Genomic DNA, 24,368 nt, shown 5'->3' on the forward strand with positions numbered 1-24,368 from the left:
CTCTCATATTCATTATAAGTTTAACTGAAAAATATATACCTGCGCCAGACAATAAGAAGGGTCGAATATGGTATGAGGGTACAATAATTCTTGTCCTCGAGTTATTGTAAACTGTACATCGATTCGAGCTCTGTTGGCCCACCGGAAGAATAGTCATGTTGTTGTCCTTGAACCTATGTTAGTCCCACCACTTTTTCAGAAGCTTGACTATAGCAGTTAGTTTCTGAATTTCGACACGAACAGACGTATTTGTGCAGTGAAATTTACTTTAAAAATTGTTTTATAATTTATAAAATGTCATCAAGCGAAGCCAGTTCTTCTCATGGAGATGAAAACACTCCTGATACATCCTTACATAGTGATTTATCGAAGCAACGGCTAAAAGATGAAGTAGTGTATTATGAAGGTTTACTTCTTGAAAGTGATTTAATTGCAAAAACATCTTCTGACACTCTATCTGAAGATGCTATGTTGATTGGTAGAGAATTATATGATAATACGTTAGATATGTTAAATAAAAAGAAGTTCGTAAGCGATCAAGAATTGATTCATGCTCAAGAAGAATGCCCAGACGGAAATTTTGAAGCAGTAGAAGATAATTCAGTTGATGACTATGTTCCAGATGAAAAAAAAAAACAAAAAATGATGGATTATATTACGTCGGTAAACGCACGCGTACCTTCCGTCGGTAATCAAAACTGGTCTTTACAAAACAAAATCCTCTCACACATACTCTCACTCGTCGTGAGCGTCAAAATCGAGAACTAAACTTCAAAAGCTGGTTCCCCGCTTCCCCAGGATACTAGCCGTCACCCCTGGGCCTAAACCTCTACCCCGAGAGCGAATGGAGAGTGTCCTCTTCGCCCCCACCTACACGGCGTATGATCACCTACTGGAGTTTGACAGAAGGTCAAAAATCCAGGGAAGTCAAAATCTTGTTAAGAGTGCAAAGGTACTTACCAATGTTCTAGACGAAACCAAGGTAATGTCCCTCCAGGTGTTATTTGTTGGAAGAGTATTCACCACAAATAACCACTCTGTCACAAGACTACCGGAATTAGTTTAATTTTGTCCCCGGCTCGAAATTTGCTCGCCGGAGTCCAGGGTCATAAACGGGGATTACATTATCAATAACAAAATATAAACAAAACACTTCATTTTAAATAAATCAAAGAAAAAGGAAAACCTCTTTATTGGCCTGATCATGTTAATAACAATATAAACAAATATAATCAAATTAAACAATATAAACAATATATTAGAACACTCTTTTCACACATACTCGCTGGTCAAAATCGCGAACTAACTGTCAAGAGCTGGTTCCCCGCTTCCCCAGGAGACTAGCCGTCACCCCTGGGCTTAAACCTCTACCCCGAGAGCGAATGGAGAGTGTCCTCTTCGCCCCCACCTACACGGCTTATGATCACCTACCGTACCTCTGCTGAAGGCTTCGGCACGGGGAGAAGCACTTTCATCCGGTCGGTTCATGATACTTACCTGGGCCTTGGTCAGACTCCAGGTAGAGTATCATCCTTTGGAATTACTTGGTGAAGAGTATTCGCCCGAGTAATTCTCCCGAGAAAGAACTGCTTGCTTTATCGAGCCAAATTTTGGCGTTTATCATTTTTCCCCCAACTCTCTTGTAACGAACCGGAAGGGTCGTTTTAGACACCTGTCCGGTGCCCTCGAACTAGCATTCAAAAATAATTATTTATTATTTTAATCGTAATTTCCTTCATTTTCTATCCATTCGTCTCGCCAAATTCTAAGTTTTTATTTTCGAAACTCAATTCTTTATTATTTTAATCGTAATTTCCTTCATTCTCTATCCATTCGTTTCGTCAAATTCACAATTCTTTATTATTTTAATCGCAATTTCTTTCATTATATATCCATTCGTTGATTTTCCATACTAAATTGTCCTCGGGACTTATAAAATCTTCGCTTACCTAATTTATTTCTTACAAAAATAATAATCGTCATTTCTTTCATTCTATATCCATTCATCACTTTCCCATACTAAATCTTGTTCGGAACTTAGAATAATTTTCCCAGTCTTTTAATTTTTTTTACAATTAATTCGCTCGGCTTCGTTATAATTTCTCACACGCTTAATTTCTTAATTTTAATCATACCTTCAGTAACAATAATATAAAATTATTAACTAAATAAATACAATAATTAAATAATAATCGCCGCACTAATAACAATAATTGTTTCTATTAATTTTTAAGTAATTAACAAAAAATAAACTAAAATACTCAAATACAAAAAGTAAAATCTGGGTCATATTACAAAAAAATGGATGTAGTCATTTGAAGAGAATGGATCATTTGAAAGTATGGAAAAAAGATGTTGAACATGGTGGAACTAAATTTGATAAATATCATGTGATTGATTCTTGGACGTATGACCGCTTCGTCGAGGCAAGACAAAATTATTAAGTGACTACACGAAATTTGCAGCAATGGGCTTTAGCTGCAGCCAGCCAGTTTCCTAATCTTCAATTTACAGCGTCCGACCCATGGGTAAAAAAATTTAAACAAAGACACAACATTCGTCAACGCAAAATTACAAAATTTGTAACAGACAAAGAAGTTCACACCATGCCAGAAATTATCGCCTCTGCAGAAATGTTTCGCATTCAAACAAAACAATTGATATCTAACTTCGATAGTGACTTCGTTATTAATACAGATCAAACAGGTATATAAATTTTCTAACGGTAAACTAATTATTTTTTATTCCATTATTAAATTTAATCGAAGTTAATCATTAGATTTTTTAAAATTCATATTTTCAGGATGTCAATACCAATCAATGTTTAATAGGACACTGACGGAAAAAGGAAGCAAAACAGTGTTTGCAAAAGTACAAGACATGACCAAGGTGTCACACTCATATACTGCACAATATAGCATAACATTATCTGGAAAATTACTACCACATGTTTTTATTTGTTTGCAAGAGCCTACAGGTGATTTTGGGCCAAGAATAAAGAAAAACGTAGAAGAATATTTAAAAAAATACAAAAATGTTATTGTCACATCATCAAAATCAGGAAAACTGACAACTACTCTCTATAAAAATTTTCTAGAGAAATGTTTAATGCCATATGTTCAAAAAAATAAATTTCTTTTAATTATTGACTCGTGGATAGGACAAGTGAAGCCAGAATTATATGATGAAATATTTCAGGATGATAAAAAAATGCCTACATGCACATTTAAAGTTATACCTCCAAAATGTACTCCGTTAGTTCAACCATGTGATGTCTATTTCTATAGACAAGTGAAAAATTTTATCAAACGATTGCAAAGTACCGCTGAACTTCTAGACAAGAATTATGAAATTCATTCCCGAGAGGATTGCATAAAAATTCATTCGATTATTCATCACCAATTGTCAGCGCCAATATTTCGAGACATGATGGAATATGCCTGGTTCGCCAGCGGGCTTTGTGACACAAGAAATTTTTTTCCTCATGTCAATGATGGGTGTTTCTCATTAGACCGTTTAAAAATACCGTGTCATTGTAAAAAAGCAGCATTTATTTGTTGTTCTTGGTGTAGAAAAACTTTTTGTTTTGAATGTTTTTATCATAAGTATCACTCAGGATCATGTAATAATATCTCATAACACGTAATTATAAAATATTGCTTTAATTAATTAAAAAAATGTATAATTTTCCATTTAATTTTCGACTTATTATTTGTTTGTACCACCGCAGATAATTTATAGAAATGAAGTTTAAAATTGAAAAATTTTTTATTAAAGAATAATTTAATGTATCAATTATTTACCTATTAATATATTATAGTGCTGGGTAAACTTTGAGTGCGTTTTTCTCAGCCATTTTTGAGTATTGCACTTTAGTATTTCAGAGGTAGTATACCCACATAGTGTACTACCACTACGTCAAAGATTATCAAAATCGGTTTCCCCAAGGTCGTATCCTCCCCTTGTCAGTGTACTTTAAGTATTTTGAAAATTTGAATTTCTTTTGTTAATCTCTTTCTTTTTAATAAACGGAAATTCGTTTTTTTTTTTTTTTTTTTTTTTATTTAATTTTTAAACGGATTCATGTACTTCTAGTTATCTTATATACATTAAAAAATTGAAAGTAATAGAGCACTACTTTGAACGTCAAAGCACTGATACTGATTAATTGCTTTAAAGAATTAAAAATAAATTAATTTCTTAAATTTAATCGTATTTTATGATTATATTTTTTTATAAAATATTTTTATAGCACTGCGTGTCCTAAATTCGTATTTAGGACTCGCTCAACCGTTGACTTAAATAACCAATTATGAAACGAATAGAGAGAAATTTTTTAGGCTACGGGCTCATATTTACGATCAATTCATACATTTCTGCTCTAAAAATTTGACTTTCACCGCAAAAAAAAACGAAAAAATATATTTAAAAACATTCAAAGCCCCGAAAAAATACAAAATAATAAATAATTAATGATTAAAATTACATCTTTTTGTCGGTTATGATTCAGTCTGAAGTATGCTATAACCTCTATTAATGATTCTCAAATGTTTTTTATTAACGATTTCGCTCAGTCGTAAACATTATTCTGGTGTGAAATATTTTCTGAACATTATTTAATTTAACAACAATCTTATTCCGTGATAAATATGGACAGTGATTACAGTGATTTAGACGATGATTATAATGATTTTGATCCTGACGAGATAAAAGAAAAGGCGAAGAATATAGCTTTACAATCAATGCCAACAAAATCTAGATGAATGTATTTGGCAACTTATAATGCTTTTAAAGCATGGCGTAAAGAAAATGTTAAATCAAACTCTTTTGCTGAAGATGTAATTGTAGTCTACTTTGATAATCTTTCTCAAAAATATGCCCCTCCCTGCTAAAAATATATGCTAAAAAATCTGAAGTTTTTACAAAAGAAAATATCGAAAAATTTCTAAATGAAGCCTCTGATAATAAATATCTTGCTACAAAGGTAATTAAATATTTATTGATATGTTTAGTATGAAAATGTCTGTATAGTCTAAACATTAGTTTATTTTATTCTTACTGTTGCAGGTTTGTTAAATATTTGGAATTTCTGGTGCTTTAAGAAGAAGTGAATTCATGAACATGAAACTGGAAGATGTCAAAAAAATTTATGAGAACACTTTATTTATTAAAGTTCCGATAACAAAAAATAATCAGCCAAGATCATTTACCATAAATGGTATATATTACGACTACGCAAAAGAATATATGGATGCTAGGCCCCAAACCTGTAAAACAGATAGATTTTTTTTGAATTACCAAAATGGTCGCTGTACTTGTCAGCCCATAGGAATTAACAAGTTTGGTTCAATGCCTAGAACCATTGCTGAATTTTCAAAATTAGAAAATGCAAAGAAATACACAGGACATAGTTTCCGTCGAACATCTGCCACATTGTTAGCTGATGCTAGAGGTGATATGACAGTGATGAAGAGACATGGTGGTTGGAAGTCATCAACAGTAGTTGAAGGTTATATTGCCGATTCCGTTAACAACAAAAAACGTACCCATTCTATGATCACCGATGGAATTGTTTTGAATAAAAAACAAATACTGTTGGATCCACTCCTCCATCTACTAAACCACCTGCTGTAATTACAAACATTACCGTTTTGAATAAATCAACCGATTCAGATGTTTCGACGAAAAAAAATTTTACAAAAATTTTAAATGTTTTACCAGTATTAAATGAAACATTAATTAAAACAGCAGTCTCAATGTCCAAACCCAAAGATAATGTTTCATCAAACTTTGAACAACTTTGTTCATCAGCATCAAATGAAGTTAAAGTTGATACATTACGCCATCAAAAAAAGTTTCAATCTACTTTGCAAGAAAATACTGTTGCAAGAAAGAAAAATTCAACTTCTCAATTCGACGATTGTGGAACTCCTCATTCATTTATCTGTTCTACAGTATTTTATGATCAAGACTTAGGTTTGTGCGTGAAAAAATTTGAAGAGTCTCAATGAATGGTATTCCAAAACTGCCATTTCACCATTAAAATTAAATCAGAAGAAAGATAAATATTCGTTAAGATTTTACATTTTATGATTTTAATAATAAATAGAAAGTGGAAATTAACATTTTTAAGAAAATTAAAAAATTATAAAGTGACAGCTAAATTTAATGTTATTTAATTTTATGTATTGATTGTTTCAATGTGTGAATTTATTTTTTGTTAATTATTATTAATCACCTTGGATTTATTATTTGATACATATTTGTTTCTTTTTTTTTAACTTTTCATTTGTTTTTTGGGATTGAGGGGGCTCCGCCTCCCCCCCCCCCCCAACCCCCCGCCGGGGCTTTGCCCCTGGACCTCGATTTTGGGCCCACATATATCGCCGCATTTGTAATAAAAAATAATATGTGCAACTCGTGCGACGTTGTCGATTACTACAATTAGATTATACTATTAGACTATTTTCAAGCAATTATTTATTTTGGCATTCTAAATTTTATTTATTTGGAATGCTTGCGGTCCTGCTATGCATGATATACTATTTTTGCTTTTCCTTAATTAATTTTTATATTTAAATTTGAATAAAACTGAAGACGAATTTAGGACACTGGTGCTACAAAATAGTGTAAGATACTATTGTGACTAAATTTTTCAATAATTTCTAACTTTCGGCTAAGAAAATTAAAAATGAAAAAAAAAAACGGTAAGTTATTCATCTCAGTTATTCGAGAGTGTAATTGAATATCAAGGCAAATAGATAAAAATTGTTATTTTTTTTTTTTATTGTACTAATTATACTAATTGTACTAATTATTTAAATGTTTTATAAATGTCTCGCATCTGATTCATATTAACTCACTTTAATTTCAACAAACGGAATTCATATTATTGACTTTGTCTTTTATCTTTAACATACTTATCTATCTTATCATAATGAACTACTTTGACATACTGTTAACTTCATAGACGATAAGTAATATGTTTTATACTTATGTGTATGTATTATTCTCTATAAATGTAATTTTCGTACTTTACGGCCCTTAGGGAACACTTGTTCTAAGGGCCGATTAAATTGAATAAATAAATAATATCATAATATTTTGCCGGTTCGATCATGAAGTGGTTGGATGATTCGAAAAAATAAAAAAACAAAATTGAATTAATAAAAAATAGAACAATTAAATCTACATGGAAAGAAAAATATGGGAACTATTCCCATAATTTTATGGGCACAGTTCCCAAGCAATTATAGGAACTGTTCCTATGAATTATAGGAACTGTTTCTATGAATTATGGGAACTGTTCCCATAATGATATAGGAATGGTTTTTATAATTATAAGAATGATTCCTATATAATTATAGGAACTATTCCCATAATATTATGGGAAATATTCCCATAATGATATAGTAATGGTTCCTATATCATTATGGGAACTATTCCCATAATGGTATAGGAAGTATTCCTAGAATTTTATAGGAATCATTCCTATATCATTATGGGAATCATTTTCAAAATAAAATAAAGATAGAATTTTCGTGCGGAGTGAGTTCAAAATGATTCCTATAACATATACACAGAAAAAAAAATTTGGGGCAGCCCCATGATTTTCATGTTGTAGGCAATAATAGTTAAAACAACAATAATAATTAAATAATCATAATAATCATAATAATAATAATCTATATTATTAAGAGAATAACATCAATATGAGCTTATATCTTTAAAAATGTCAATAGTTCACAAGATACAAGGTCATTTCTGAATTATATGTTTAGAGATAGAGCATTTTCAAATGCAACCTAAATATCTATCATCATAATTTGACTATCGACGAGAATGATATGAAACCTTAAAAAGGTACAAATTCAAGTCAAGTCCTTTGCAATGACACTAAATTTCACAAAAAAAATCGATTTTATCATATGACTATCTAGGAGACACAATTGTTCTTATTCTCTTAATAATATAAATTATTATGTTATTAAATGCTCAGGGGGGTTGTCCCCGGAGTCCGATTCTCCGAGGGCCCAGCCTGAGCTCCATCCATTACTGCTGGACCACTCCGCACAACAAGGCGGTTAGTGATCACAGCAGGCCAAAGTCATTTTCCTAAGTAGACGGAGGGAACCTAGTATGACAGCCTTCTGCATCCTGACCGCCAGGAATTCAGCTTTTGATGAGCAAGCTGGAACTCTGGCAAGTGAGGATACAAAAGACTGTTTCATCCCTCCGAGGACGCCAACAATCAGGACGACGAGCTTGACACGGTAACCTGGGTAAAGTTTGCCAATTTCAAACAGGAGATCCTGATATATCTGTCTTTTGTGCTCTTCTTTGGCTGAGATGTTGTATTCAGCCGGGGCCGAGAACTCAATGACATAAATGTCACGAGTAGCCTTGTCGAAGAGCACAATATCAGGTTTGTTGTGATCTATCCGCCGAGTTGTTGCAAACGGCATGTTCCAATAAATTTTGCAACTGTCATTCTCAACAACCTGGGGAATATCTCCTGGCAGATAAGGCAGCACCGGTGTCACGTCAATACCGTAGCGGTGACGAAGATAGTAGTACAGTACTCTCAGGGCAGCATTGTGACGCTGGATGTATGCACCTCTCGCCAGCACAGGACATGCTGACAAAATGTGCATAAGCGTCTCCGGATGTAGTTTACACGCCCTGCAGGTCGTGTCCGGGAGCTGCACCTGGAGCACCTTGCTACGGTACTCTAGAGTGTTAATGACACCATCTTGGCAAGCAAATATGAACCCTTCAGTCTCGGACATCAGGCCAGCTGACTTTAAGAAGGAAAACGTCAGCTGGGTGGACAAGCCATGATCACGCACGTGTTTGAAGAACACGCTGTGCATAGACTTGTCCATCAGTTTGCCTAGGAGTAGTTTTTCCTCGGCGTTCCTGATGACGCTCTTGAATTCCTCCTTTCGGAGTTCCATAAGAGCGTTTATTTCTCCAAGACCAAGGGTTCTTACCGCATATATTGCTGCCTTATATAAGAACGACCCCTTATGCGCATTCTCATGTTTATGAACAATTTGCATAAGAAAGTCATCCTCATCTGCAGTGAAATTGACAACTTCGTGTGTTAAACCCAGGACTAAACGATCGTGAAGCCGCTCCAAGCTCTGCAAACCTCTCCCACCGATCGACCGGGAGAGGTATAATCTGGCGACTGATGAATTGGGGTGCATGCTCCGGTTCATGTTGATAGTCTTACGGGTTCTGATGTCGAGATCTCGCAGATCCTTTCGGGCCCATTTTAAGACACCAAAAGAGTATAGTAAGACTGGGACAGCGAGCGTGTTAGTAGCGGAGACTTTATTTTTACCGGAAAGTTCGGAGGACCAAATTTTTCGGAGTCTCCTAACATACTCGCTACGGAGAGTTGCTTGGACTTCGGAGACCGCATGCATGCGGTGCTCTTCCATTCCTAGATATCTATACAACTCTCCGGCGTCTAATTGTCTTAAAACGCTCCCATCTACCAACTCGACATCATCACCCGTAACAGAGCACTTACCCCTCGCCAGATGTACGACCGCACACTTGTCCAACCCAAAAGACATTCCGACATCCCGCGTGTACTCTGCTACGATGTTAAGAGCCGCCTGTAGATGATCTTCATCAGCACTATACAGCTTCAGGTCATCCATATAAAGCAGATGGGTAATCGAGTATTTTCGATCACCCGGAGGCCCCACAGAGTACCTACGAGTTTTACGGAGAGCAACAGATATAGGCAGCAGTGAGATGCAAAACAGAGAGGGCTTAAATTATTATTATTATTATTATTATTATTATTATGATTATTATGATTATTATTATTTAATTATTATTGTTGTTTTAACCATTACTGCCTGCCACATGACTTTCATGTTACTGTCACATGAAAGTCATGTATCTTCCTCAGGAATGTATCATGTGGCAGCCCCAATTTTTTTTTCCGCGTAAGATTTAAACCTATATGTTGGGGGAACCATTCTGGGAACCTATATATACTGGGAACCATTCCAATTAATTATGGAAACCATTCCTATAATAGTATAGGAATGATTCCTATAGCATTATGGGAACCATTCCCATAATATTATAGGAATAGTTCTAACAATACTATGGGATTAGTTCCCATAACGATATAGGAATAGTTTCTATAATAGTATAGAAATTATTCATATAGCATTATGGAAACCATTCCCATAATGGTATAGGAATAATTCCCATAATTTTCTTTCCGTGTAGTGGAGGGTAGTGTAAGAAAATAGCGCACAATGACGTTATTATAACTTTTTTATGCTAAAGAAAAAAAAAAATTAGGAAAACGGTTGACCCTAAAGGCCATCCCTGCAACTTCTCGCTCAAAATGGACGCCAAGTATTCGTTAGTGCGTAGTAACTTTGACCTTGGGTATGAATTAACTGCGTTGTACAATTCAACCGACGCTCGACTAGTCCGTGAGAGGACAATGGAAATTTCTCGAAGAATTTATTATTCGGATTTTATTTTATTAAATTATTAAATAAAATATATACAACTAAACCGATTTTTCAGATTTTTCACACACATTAGGGTCTCGTGTCGGGCTTGCTGGGTCCCGCATCGGGCGCCTCCCCAGGTGATGGATAGGGAAATACCCAGCATATCTGCACGTCAGATGCGTCGGGTAACAAGGAAATAGAATACTCGGGGTGGACCAAAACCTAGCAAAAGATGATATGAAAATGACGGATCAATTTCAAACATCGTCTACGGTGCAGAGGGGGGATACCTCAGTGCCAGCGAGGGAAGGCGTGCAAACGGGCCTAAACTCGTCGTTATCAAGCGACCGTTTGAACAGCGGAGTAAACCCCATGGCTCTGCTGTCTAGCAATGCTAGCAAGGTTGCAGGGAGTACGAAATTAGCCCAGATGACCGAGAACGGACAGCTGAGGAACATTTCTCCAAAAAGTGGAGGACCTTTTGCTCCTGTCACTAATCAAACCTACCGAGGAAGAATCAACTCTGTACCGACCGTTACAGGCCAACAGTCACCAATGGAGAGGCTCGGCAGCAAGATCGACGAGTTAGCCGACTTCATAAAAGGCAAGAAGAATCTCCATCATGAGATCAGAAAATTGGTTACGTCTATTAGTACGGTATATAAGCTGGCCAACAAATCACCAACAACGTCGGCGTCAACGACTTAAACATCTCCGAGTCTGAGCGAAAAATCACAGCCACCTCTAGTCACTCCTAAGAAATTATCACAGCAAGGAGAGGGCAACAACAAGAAGAGGCCGCTGTCCACGCCTAGTCCTTCCGCAGAAATTGACAAGCCAGCACAGAAAAAGACAGCCCGGGATGATACCTGGACCAAAGTGACTCGGCAAAACAAGAAAAAGAAAGAACAGGAGCCAGCGGCTCAATCTGCTACAGCTCAAAACCAGCCAAACAACGGTGGCTCCAAGAAACCGAGGAGGAAGAAGACAAGATCTACAGGTGTGCTTGTCTAACCAGCTGAAGGGCGAACATACGCTGATCTCCTCAAGGAAATCAAGGCCAAGGTAAGGCCTGTCGAGACGGGCGTAGACATAAAGTCTATTAAAAAGACGAAACACGGAGGCGTTCTCTTCAAAATGGCTTGAAAGACCGAAGACAGCAAGGCTTTCACCGATGCAGTAAAGGCAGCCACTGCAAACATCGGCACAGTCAAGACAAGGCATTCCGCACAGCACTTGTAGAAGCCACGAGAGGGCAGAAATGACACGCATACTACAAGGCAACTTGAATAGGTGCGCCTTGGCGCAAAACCTGCTGCGCCAGCGTGTCTTTGAAGATAAAATCGATGTCTGCTTTATCTGCGAGCAATATCTAAACATCGAAGGTAAAACATGGTTCGCAGACGAAACTGTCATGGCAGCAATTTGGATTGTGAACAGAAAGAACGTTACCGTCAACAACAGCGGAAGTGGAGCAGGTTTTGTCTGGATTCAAACCCCCACAATCTACTTCATGAGCGTCTATCTCTCACCTAACGAAGGGATTAGTGTGTTCCGACAGAAACTGGCGAATATAGAAAATGCGGTCACTAAATTCGATGGCGAAGTCATCGTAGCTCGAGACTTCAACGCTAAATCGGCTGAGTGGGGCGCTGCTTTCTCCGACACCAGAGGTAACGAGGTCACTGACGTCGCGGCTAGACTCGACCTTATAGTGCTGAACACCGGGAGCACCACGACCTTTAGAAGACCAGGGTACCAAGAATCCATCCTCGACATCTCGTTGGTGACTCCAAGGACTGCCAACATGATCGAAGACTGGACTGTATCCGAAGAATACAGCGGCAGTGATCACCAGTTCGTGACATTCAACGTTGGATTGGCATCTGCTTCGGTTTCACAACGAGCCCTTTCTAAGCGGAAGTGGAATGCCAAGAGGCTTGATCTAGAGGCATTGCAAGCTTCACTTGCACGAAGCTGGTCTATCCTTCAGAACAACCCGACTCCGGATACCTGCAGCGAGACGGAAAAGGCAGTGCTAAATACGATGAAGGAAATTGCAGCCGCATGTGACGCCTCTATGCCGCGGCTGAAAAATCAGAGTTTCCCTAGGCCGGCGTTCTGGTGGTCAACAGACATAGCAGAACTCCGGAAAAAATGCCACAGACTACGTCGGCTAGCAACGAGAGCTGCGAAACGCTCCCCCAATCAAGATCTACATTTGAGCGAGTATAAGCAGGCCAAAAAGAACCTAAACCGGGCAATCAAAGCAAGCAAAGCGAAACTGTGGCAAGAGATCTGTAACGACCTTGATAAAGATATCTGGGGTAAAGCCTACCAAATTGTCACCAAACGACTTGGAAAGGCTCCACCAGAGGCGCCGAAGTCTCCAGCCTTAATGGACAGCATTGTAGCAGAGCTTTTCCCCAACTACCCGCCGCGGGAGAAGAAACACTACACTAAAAACAGCGAAGTAACACCCTTTACAACTAAAGAACTACAAGACGCGGCCAAGTCACTCAAAACAGGAAAGGCACCCAGCCCTGATGGCATCCCAGCATCGATGATCAAGACTGTAATCCTGGAATACCCAGAAATACTCCTGAACACCTACAACGCATGCTTGGCAACTGGCACGTTTCCCGCGGTCTGGAAGCGGCAGAGATTGGTTCTGCTAGATAAAGGCAAAGGTGGCCTTGTAACATCCTCGTCGTTCAGACCACTTTGCATGCTGCACATTGCTGGGAAATTGCTCGAAAAGCTTATACAGGGAAGACTACGAAACGACATCGATCGTGCTGGAGGCTTTGCCGCAAACCAACATGGCTTCCGGAAAGGACGTTCAACAGTCGGCGCAATCCAGACAGTCGTAGAGACAGCGAGAGAAGCATGGACTGGTAGCCTCAAAGCTTGTAAAGTATGCATTCTCCTCACGCTAGATGTCAAAAACGTATTTAACAGCGCGAATTGAAGAGATATCCTAGACGCTCTGGAACACAAATTTGATGCAAAGCAAGAGAATTTGGCACTAATCGACAACTATCTTGAAAAAAGAAAGCTAATAGCGGAAACTACAGAAGGACAACAAGAATACGCCATAACGGCTGGCGTGCCGCAAGGCTCAATAATGGGGCCCGATTTATTGAACGCCGACTATGACGAGCTTCTTAAGATTCTGTTACCAAAGCAAGTAGAGCTAACGGGCTTTGCAGACGAAGTCGCGGCCACGATAATAGTAGATAGCGTAGAGGAGGCCGAACTACTAGTTCGGGAAACCATTGATGCCGTCGAGACTTGGCTCGATAAACACCACCTGAAACTCGCCAAGCACAAAACTGAGATGGTCGTTCTGACTCGTCAAAAAATGGTTCCTAAAACTATTCGCTGTGGACATGGGAGGAACAACACTAACGTCAACAAGGGCCCTGCGCTATCTGGGGGTAATGATAGACGAGAAACTATCTTTTCGCGAACACCTCGATAATGCATGCTAGAAAGCCAGCAAGACGGTGTCTAGCCTAGCAAGAATTATGACCAACACCATGGGACCAAGAACAAAAAAGAGAAGAGTTCTTCTAGAAGCAGTCCACTTGGTACTGCTTTATGGAGCTGAGATATGGGCAGACATATTAAAGCAGAAGACCTACCGGCGAAAGATAGCAGCAGTACAGCGGCGAGGCGCTCTCAGGGTTGCCTGCGCCTACCACACAATTTCCGAAGCGGCTGTATTGGTCATTGCGGGAGCCACACCCATCGACCTATTAGCGTTCGAGAGAGTTAAACTCTATGACGCTAAAGATAGTGACGAAAACATGAAGGACGCAAGAACGAGGATAAAGGCGGAAATGCAGCAAAAATGGCAGAACCGATAGACATCGGGAGAAACGGGCAGATGGACAGCGCGCCTGATCCCAAACATCAACGTCTGGCTTTCTCGAAAGCACGGGGACACGGACTTCTTCCTGACCCAGCTATTGACGGGACATGGGCAGTTCAATGCCTATCTTTTCAAGATGGGTTTGCACAGCACACCAACGTGCAAATACTGCCCAGACAAAATTGACAACGCCGAGCACACGTTTTTCGAGTGTGATCGGTGGAAGGATGACAGAATCAGCACCGAAGAAACAATAGGCACAACGCTATCCCCTGAGAGCTTGGTAACCTGCATGATCACAAAAAAAGAAAACTGGTCAGCTGTCGCAGTCTACGCGCAGCGCTTTTTAAACGAAAAAATCGCAGAAAGGGATTAGAAACCAGTAGTAACAAGAAGTAGGTGTCGTGAGACACAACATGGACTGGATCGAAGTAATGCTAACGCGGTCCCGATCCAGTCTTCCCTGTAACATCTATGGGGAAAGGAGAGAGAAAGATGTTTAGTCGGTATTGTTGCAAAATAATATTGACTTCTGAGTCCGACATACCCAGGCACCAACACCTAGTCCTGGCACCAACACCAAGTCCTGGTATACGTAAATGTATTTTACCTCCTCTATAAAAAAAAAAAAAAAAAAACACACACACACATACATACATACAGACATACAGACATAGTGACACCCTCGCGGGAATAGTCAGGGAAGCTTCCTAGGACCTCAAAACGTCGAGATCTGATGAAAACTTGATTTTCGAAAAACGGGGTGAAACCAATAACTTTCCGATTTTTGAAAATTTTCAATTTTCTTAGCGGGAAGTTAGAAATTTTTTGAAATGTGATTTTTTTGGAATTACTTTTAAATGGCTCTACCGATCAATTCCGAAATTTAATCGGCTCTCAAGGTTTAAAAACCACGTCGATCACCGCAAGCCCGGTCAAAATCGGTTGATTCGTTCGTGAGTTATCGTTCTCGAAAGAAAACCGAAAAAAGAGTTTTTTCGTAATTACTTCAAAATCCTTGGCTCGATCGATTTAAGCATAAAAATTCTTCATGAAGCTTAAAAAACTGCGTCGAATGCCGCCAACTACGTGAAAATCGGTTTATTCATTCAAAAGTTATTGCCGTTTGAAAATTCAAAAAGTTGTGTTATTATACTGCTATTAAAATTTTGAGCTCGAAGAGCTCAAAATGACACAGAAACCATATTTTTGAGCTCGATGAGCTCAAAAATGTAATGTGTAATTTTGAGCGCTTGAGTACAAAATAAACGGGAAGTTGCAGGGATGGCCTGTAAGGTCAACCGTCATCCTAATTTTGTTTTAATGTCTCTTAAATGACGCTTAAGATGATTCTCTAATGCATTAGCTCAATTTTTGACAAATTGAGCTGTAATTTTAGAAGAATTTTAAACGGTCAAGCCATTTAAAAAATATTCCAAAAATGAAAACAAAAAAAAAAGATTTTTGTTTAGTTTTGTCTGATTTACTTTTAAAATATTAAATATAAAAAACTGCATTGAATACCGACAACCAAGTGATAATGGAACACCACGCTCAATAATTAAATTCATTTAGAAATTTTTAAATGATCGTTTATTTTATGTAACTTTTAAATTTTTGAGCTCAAGAAGCTCGAAAAATCAATTAATTGAAAAATTTTCCAGCTTTCCAAGCTCGAAAAAAACGGGAAGTTCCAAAACTGTGTTGTAGGTCAGCTGCTTTTCAGAATTTTGGTTTAAAGCTCTCTAAACTTAGTAATAATAAATTTTTTAAGCGTTTTAAGTTTGTGAATAGCAGAAAATTTCAGGGATGGGTTGCTGCAAAGTCAATCAATTTTCAAGTAGTTAATTCCTCCAATATTTATTTTTTTTACTATTCAACAAATCGACATGTAAGTAACATCGAATAAAAATACGCAACTGTCAAGTTTGTAATGCATGTTATTATTGACTTAATGACAAAAAATTAGTGGAACGAAAGAGCTAGAGCACAGCTCCTGGATAATTTCTAAAGCACCAGCAGCTCTTGTAGAGGCCCCAGCCAATTTTATGGAAGCAATAAAAACTCCTTTTTCATAACTAAGTAATAGCTTGTAACAGGGCTATTTACCCTGTGACGGTAAAACCGCACACGCGTGATAATTATTCTCGGTCTTCGGGACCCATTAGCATTAAGTCGGGGAAATTTTGGGTTTCTTGGTCAGTTGAGTAGCTGCGGTGAGTTAGAGAAGTAGTGCAGTGCTCAGTTCAACAACATCAGCAGCCGAAAAGTTCAAGAAGGAAGCCAGTTTTAAACAAAGAGTTTCCTCAGCACAAATTTAACCAGGTATTGAGACTTTCACATTTTTGATGAGCCAAGAGGGTCGTATACCCGGCTCATAAATTTTACTACTTCTCATTATTAAATCAAATTTTTGATAATTCAATTGTTTATAATATTTTGCTTAGTAATAATTAAATAATTAATTAATTGTAATTAAATCTTATTCGTTAGCATTATGAGCATTCTTCTTGGGGATCTTATACCCGAGGAATGTTCTAGACCTCTTGGGTTTGGAAGTCGTGAGTAATTAATTTATCAATTTGGCCAGTTCATAATTATTAACATCTTAAGATTGGTTTAAATAAATTTACTTCATTAATAAAACATTAATTTAATTTCTGAATATCGAGAATTATTCCAATCGGCAGCTCACGACCGGTCAAGCGTCAGTCGCATACCCGAGGTCATATTTTCTACGCAGTTACGAACAACGGCGTCCATTTTGAGCGCACAAATTCCTTGTGAATTTTATTACGCAGAAAATATAAAAGTAACAATTGGACTATCATTACAATTTATAACAATTGAATTATCATTTATTAATATAATTTGTTATTGGAAATTATTTAATTACTTAAAAATATTTTATTTATTGATAATTGGCTACTGAACTTCGACGCAATTTGTTTTGTCGAAACCTCGTTAAAGCGCCGAGATTTCGTGCTTCAGTTTTTCAGAATTTGATTTTGATTATTAGTGTAGATGGATAGGATATTTAAATAAATTACACTCGATGTTTGGGACAACAGGAAGAAATTTATTGTCCCAGAGAAGGAAAAATTTGATGATCAGATAAAAAAAACTTCCTCGATGATAATTACAAGAAATAAATGTGTGTGAATGTGTAATTGTTGTTTAGTCAGGATCTGGCCTGAGCTATTGTTATTTCGTCAGGATAGGACCTGAGCTAGTGTTATTTTGTCAGGAGTTGGCCTGAGCTATTGTTATTTCGTTAGGAAGGACCTGAGCTATTGTAATAATAACTACCTCTTGGTGAGAATAGCTTAATGCGTATTACTAAATGTAGGCGAATACTGATGACTCTTCTGGAGAGTGCTATTAGATTGTATGTGTGTGAGAGAGAAACGATCAAAGCCAAGGAGGCACAATCAAAACCACGGGCCGTCAATACCCAAAAGAATGAGAGAGAGCTCGGATGTATGGCGTTAGTCCGAATTACCGTGTTATTTCTATAAAATTGCGTTTTACCGAAAATAATTGAATTCGTAAATATGATTCGAATGATAGTAAATAAAATGATGTTAAACGATCTGATTTTTGAGAATGTTTCAATTGTACTGTATGATGCGTAATATGCGAGAACGATTGCGTGAAAATTATTTCTGATTCAAGGGCCTCAGAGCAACTGGTGGTACTGGCCACCGCACGAGCGAATTTGTTTTTTCCTATACGGCCCCGATCAGCGCTATACCGTTCTGCGCATCCACCGCAACTTGTCGCCTACGATGTCTCCCGAAATTGTTCGAGAAAATTCTCGTTGAAGCTAGAGCTAATATATAAATATAGTCATCTGATTTCGTACGCCTACGCTCTCTCTCAACAGATATAGATGTAATTGTATAGTACAATACATGCATGATTCTACTCTGCACACACACACACGTTCATGGTCTATCGTATAGGTATGACTCGACTCGACACAATTAAGATTGGATAACCCGTGGATAATTTCTCGTGAATTTATTTTACATTGAGATAAATTGTTTTATTAATTATTTATAAATCAAAAAATTCCACGTGGTCATTTTATATATTGAACTATTGAGGACTAAAATTATTATTTTATTGGAATTATTTATAAAAATATTTAACGGCGTGGATTAAATCCCAGAAAAGTAGTTAGAATTTTATAAAGAAATATTCTTAAGAATTTATTCAAGATTTAAGAAATAAAATTACGAGTTAAAATTGAAATAAAATTTTACGTCGAATGATCCGGAAAATTTATTTAATGTTGAGTATTAAACTCGTGTTAATTTTGGAAGAAGTTTAGGCGTCGTTTTAATCTGAAGTTATTGAAGGTTCTGTTTTATCAATAGTGGAAATTGTTTATGATTTTGATTGCGAGCTAATGACTGGAAAAATTGTAGTAAAGTTAACGTTGTAAGTTTTGGAGTTCAATTTTATAAGTTTGGAAGTAAAAAGTAAAGTAGAGTCAGTGTGTGTGAAGACGCGTGGGTTATGTGTGTGAAGAAGTGTGGGTTATGTGTGTGTGAGTGTTAACAGCGTTCCTTCGCATACGATTAGTCTCTTTGCGGAGTGCTTCGCTGTTGTCTAAGAAGTCCTGGTCAGCCGTTAGTTAGGCTGTTAATTTTAAGAAGTTCTGGTCAGCCGTTAGTTAGGCTGTTAGTTTTAAGAGGTCCTGGTCAGCCGTTAGTTAGGCTGTTAGTTTTAAGATGTTCTGGTCCACCGTTAGTTAGGCTGTTAGTTTTAAGAGGTCCTAGTCAGCCGTTAGTTAGGCTGTTAGTTTTAAGAGGTCCTGGTCAGCCGTTAGTTAGGCTGTTAATTTTAAGAAGTTCTGGTCAGCTGTTAGTTAGGCTGTTAGTTTTAAGAGGTCCTGGTCAGCCGTTAGTTAGGCTGTAGTCTTAAGTTGTTAATTGTAGTGTGAGTGCGTGAGTGATCACAATTTGTTATTTTATATGGTTAATAACTATCGATATATTCTTAAATAAAAATTTATTTCTTTCAGATCACCTTCCTCCACTCTCTCTCCCTGTAGATATATTATAAGCTCAGCTCTGGTTTCCGGTTCCAGGAACCGAGATACAAAATCCTGGTGGCGCCCTTGTTAATTTAGAATCATTTTTGCTAGGTATTGTTTTATTTTATTAAATTAATTAAGGGGCCAATGAACAGGCATAAAACACCCGTTACAAGCTGACCTAGTTGACGTGTCTTTTACACGAAGCTCATCACTAGTTTTTACGATGTTTTGCCACATTGTGAGCTGCAGTTGTCATTAGCAACAATTAAAAACTAAGTCGCACATATTGCAAAGCATTCAGTAAGCAACTTTACTTTAAACTGATCAGTTACTAACTCGTCAGACGCATCAATGTCGCCTTTGTAAATATATCAACAATTTTCGAAGTTTTAAAACATTTCTCATTTTTAATTGTGCGGAATTAGTTTTTTGAATTGACCATCAGCATATTAATAATGCAACTGATTAAAATTATTTTATGCTGCTGTTGCGTATTTAGTGGTCACTTTTCAAATGGAAGCAGCATTCACAGTTCAAAAATCAAATCACGCCTCATCAATCATACGGTGAGTCGATTATTTTGCACGCCTTGAGCTCAAGCGTAACTAATAATTTTTTCTCGCATATTCTATAAACTCACATTAAGATGATCCTCTCCACATTCCTTTCTCAATCCTTTCCTACCAATATCCTGTTACGTGAATGTGGAACGCTTCACGTAATAATTACCGTAACTCCTATTCTTTTCCGCATAACAGCATTATTTATATTTGTAAAAATTCTTGCCGTAAGATGGACGGTGTGGCTTAATGTATATAGAATAAGCGAATGGAAATTTAGTATAGACCGGATAGCTCAAATAGTAGAGTAGCCGACATGTCTTCGGAAGGTTCTGGGTTCGAATCCCAGTCCGAGCTATCTAATAATTTTTTCTCGCATATTCTATAAACTCACATTAAGATGATCCTCTCCACATTCCTTTCTCAATCCTTTCCTACCAATATCCTGTTACGTGAATGTGGAACGCTTCACGTAATAATTACCGTAACTCCTATTCTTTCCCGCTTCACAGCATTACTTATATTTGTATTACTCGAGAATTACTAGGTAATTTTTTTTTTAATTTCAATATTTGTTAACCTTTGTTAAAATTGCTTATTATTCTTGCAAATTTGATAAAAAACTTTGTTCATTACGCATCGATCATAAACACGATTCACATTACTGGTAGTTATTACAAATTCTTCAAGTAAGCCTCGTAGGTAAACAGGTAATGAATTAGTCTTTCAAGCGTCAGGTCCCAGGTTCGATTCCCGCGCTCGCCGTTGTTTTTTTTTACGGAAATAATTCTATATAATTATATAGGGCCATTTTTCGTATATAATTATGTATGAGTATATATAATTATATATAATCTTTTTTACTCAGGAAATTTAAAGATCTGACCAGATCTGATTATATCTGACCAGATCTCGTCAGATAGAGACAATGTAAAGATCTGGCCAGATCTGTTTATATATGGCCAGATCTCATCCGTTTTTCCCGGGAAGTTGCAGGTGAGAACATCGAAAATGGAAATCCGCTGATTATCATAAATGGTGATCAGAGACGGAAGCAAATTGAAGGATTTCTTCTCAGATACTCTACGTACATCCTCAGATTTGAATCTCTGCAGAAACTGGTACCACTGATTTTTGGATTGATGGGCTCAACAATCTGGAACATCAAGTCGCCAATTTTTATACTTGACATTTCTGAAGGGACGCATGATGTAAACGCTTTTATGGTTCTTGATTTTCTTGGAAGCCTCGATATTTTAATATCATACTATGTACGTTATGATATTAAAAAAGATTCAACCATGGTACACTCTGAACCCTTACACACAATACGCTCCGACACCTTGGAATCAAGTTAAATTTGCAAATACCAATGGCAATCGTAAGACGAAGTCGACGCTATACAGTCTGCTGTATCCGAAAGGTAATCATCAAGTTTTATAAATTATTCACAATAAAAAGCGAATGTATCATTGATCCAATTACAGTGAGCTCCCTCTAGAGTTACTCGCTCTGAATGTTTTCGTTTTCCAACGGTTACAAGATACATTCGTTCAAGACGCGTGCATATTCTTCTACCCTGTTTTATAAATACCCTGTATCAGAATCGAGAGATTAAGCGTGCCTATTAAATGTATGTCGAAGTTTGTATTTTTATTGCGCATACAGAATGCGAAACGGGGAATAAGTGGGGTAGGGCGGGGCTAGTTGATCGTAGGGGCAAGTTGTGCAATCGAAATATCTCGAAAACTAAGCAACTTACAACAAAAGTATAAATAGTGAAAAGAAAGGGTTACGAGAGGAGAACACATCACGCAAACGTCAACTGCCGTTCGATGTTTAGACTAACTGACAAAACGTTTTCTTTTTTTTTTTGCGTCAAAAAAAAAAACAGGTCTTTAGAATTTTTCTCCTACACTCGCGTAAAAATGCTATTTCGTGATCACGAAAGTATTCAAAGATGACTTAATGTTTGCCCTTTCAATTATATATGATTGTTTATTCTTAATTCTTATCATTCTTTTATATATAGGAAGTTTATCTTCATGATTTAATTAAATTGAACTTGATTCAAATTAATTTTTAACTTCCCGCCAAGAAAATTAAAGATTTTCAAAAATCGGGAAGTTATTGTTTTCACCCCGTTTTACGAAAATCGAGTTTTCATCGAATCTCGATGTTTCGAGGTCCTAGGAAGCTTCCCTGACTATTCCCACGAGGTTATCACTGTGTCTGTGTGTGTGTCTGTGTGTGTGTCTGTGTGTCTGTGTGTATGTGTGTGTGTGTGTTTTTTTTTTTTTTTTTTTTGTTTTAAGGGGGGGAATCCTTTTTACGGATTCTAGGCATAGTTGTTTGGCCTGGATAAGTGGCGACTCGACGCAGTGTCATACTAAAACTCGACGCTAGCGCCCCTACCCACTAAACCCGAAACCCCTTTTCCTCTTTCCCCTAATCCCTCATGGAAACCGCCGTTAGGCATTACTTCGTGAGGGGAGGATCTAGCTACTGCTCTTTCTTCTGGTAGCTAAGGTGTTATTTTACCTTTCTTCTAGTTGTTGTCATTTGCTCTTCTTCTTTCGATGGAACGCAAGTCTATAAAGACTTCTGTTGCAAATGTGCTGATGGCGTTCCAGGAGGCTCTTGATGACAACATTGCTTCTACTATTGTCTCTGGTTGGATTTTCTTCTTTAGGATCATCTCCAGCTCATCTCGCTGTGGGTAAAATCGTGGGCACTCAAAGAAAACGTGCTCCGTATCTTCATTGATTCCTGGGCAGGACGGGCACTCCGGTGAATCATCATGCTTGAAGCGGTGAAGATACGTCCGAAAATATCCATGTCCTGACAACAACTGCGTCAGATAGTAATTGACCTCGCCATGACTTCGGTTTAGCTAAACGTCGATCTTCGGTATGAGACGGTGTGTCCATCTCCCTATTGTCGCGGCGTCCCACTGCGATTGCCATCGTGCGATGCTGTTCTGCCGTTCTTCAGCTCTGAGTTCCTCGGCACTTTGTGTGGTTGTCCTCTGTCGTTGGTAAAGGTTCCGTCTTTCCTCAGCTAGGACTCTGAGCGGCAAAGTTCCAGAAATGACACACACTGCTTCCTCTGATATTGTTCGAAAGGTGCTTGCAACTCGTAGGGCACTCATACGATATATTGGTTCAGCTTTTCTCCATGAATCTTGCACCTTAAGTGCGTCAGCCCAAATGGATATTCCATAGGTGAGCACCGATGTGACTACTGATGACAATAGTAGCCTCCTGCTCTGCTTTGGGCCTCCGACGTTCGGCATCAATCGTGCGAGACTAGCTCTCACTACTGACGCTTTCGTACAGACGTGTTCCACTTGCTGCTTGAAGTTGAGTCGGGCATCAAGCATCACTCCCAGATATCGTATATGAGGTTGTGATGTGATTTCTCGGTCACCGACTTTTAGCTCAATTGTTTCAACTTCTTTTCGGCTGGTAATAAGCACTGCTTCGGTCTTCTGCTTGGCCAGTTGTAGGTTCACTGTATCCATCCACTGGTTGATCTTCTCAAAAGTGATGTCAAACAGATGTTGAATCTCGTCGAGGTGTTTGGCGACGATCACTGCGGCAACATCATCCGCATACGCTACCAGTTTGACACATCTTGGAAGCTTCAGTCTCAGGAGCCCGTCATACATGATATTCCACAGAAGTGGACCAAGAACAGAGCCCTGTGGCACACCACCGGTTATATCATACTCTTTCGGACCATTCTTTGTATCGTATTTCAGCACTCTATCTGTAAAATAGCTAATCACTAGTCTGCGAAGATATGTTGGCATGTTCTTCTCGTCGAGAGCTTGCATGATGCAGTCCCAATTAGCGGAATTGAAAGCATTTTTGATGTCCAAGGCAGCCACCAGGCAGTACTTCTTCGTTCCACCCTTCCATCTAGTTCCTGCGATTGCCTCTTTGGCCGTATTAACAACCAGGTTGATCGCGTCCAGGGTTGATCGTCCTTTCCGGAATCCATACTGGTTGTCTGCCAAGAGTGGGTCGACTACTGCATCTATTTGCTGATGGATGATACGCTCAAATATCTTACCCGCCGTATCTAGCATGTAGAGTGGTCGGTAAGATGACGGTTCTTCTGGCGGTTTCTTTCCTTTAGATAAAAGTACTAACCGTTGCTGTTTCCACTTACGAGGAAAAGTCCCCTCCTTGAGGCATGCGTTGTAAGCGTCTAGAAATAATGTTGGTGCTGCCTTTATGATGGTTTTCAAGGCTATATTAGGGATTCCGTCCAATCCCGGCGCTTTATTATTTCCTACCCGATTACAGGCCTCCAACAATTCTTCTTCAGTGACAGGTGGAATGTCGTCCAGTTCATCTTGCGTTGACTGATAATTGAGACTG

This window comes from Cotesia glomerata, linkage group LG4, assembly GCF_020080835.1.
Source record: "Cotesia glomerata isolate CgM1 linkage group LG4, MPM_Cglom_v2.3, whole genome shotgun sequence".
Classification (NCBI taxonomy): domain Eukaryota; kingdom Metazoa; phylum Arthropoda; class Insecta; order Hymenoptera; family Braconidae; genus Cotesia; species Cotesia glomerata.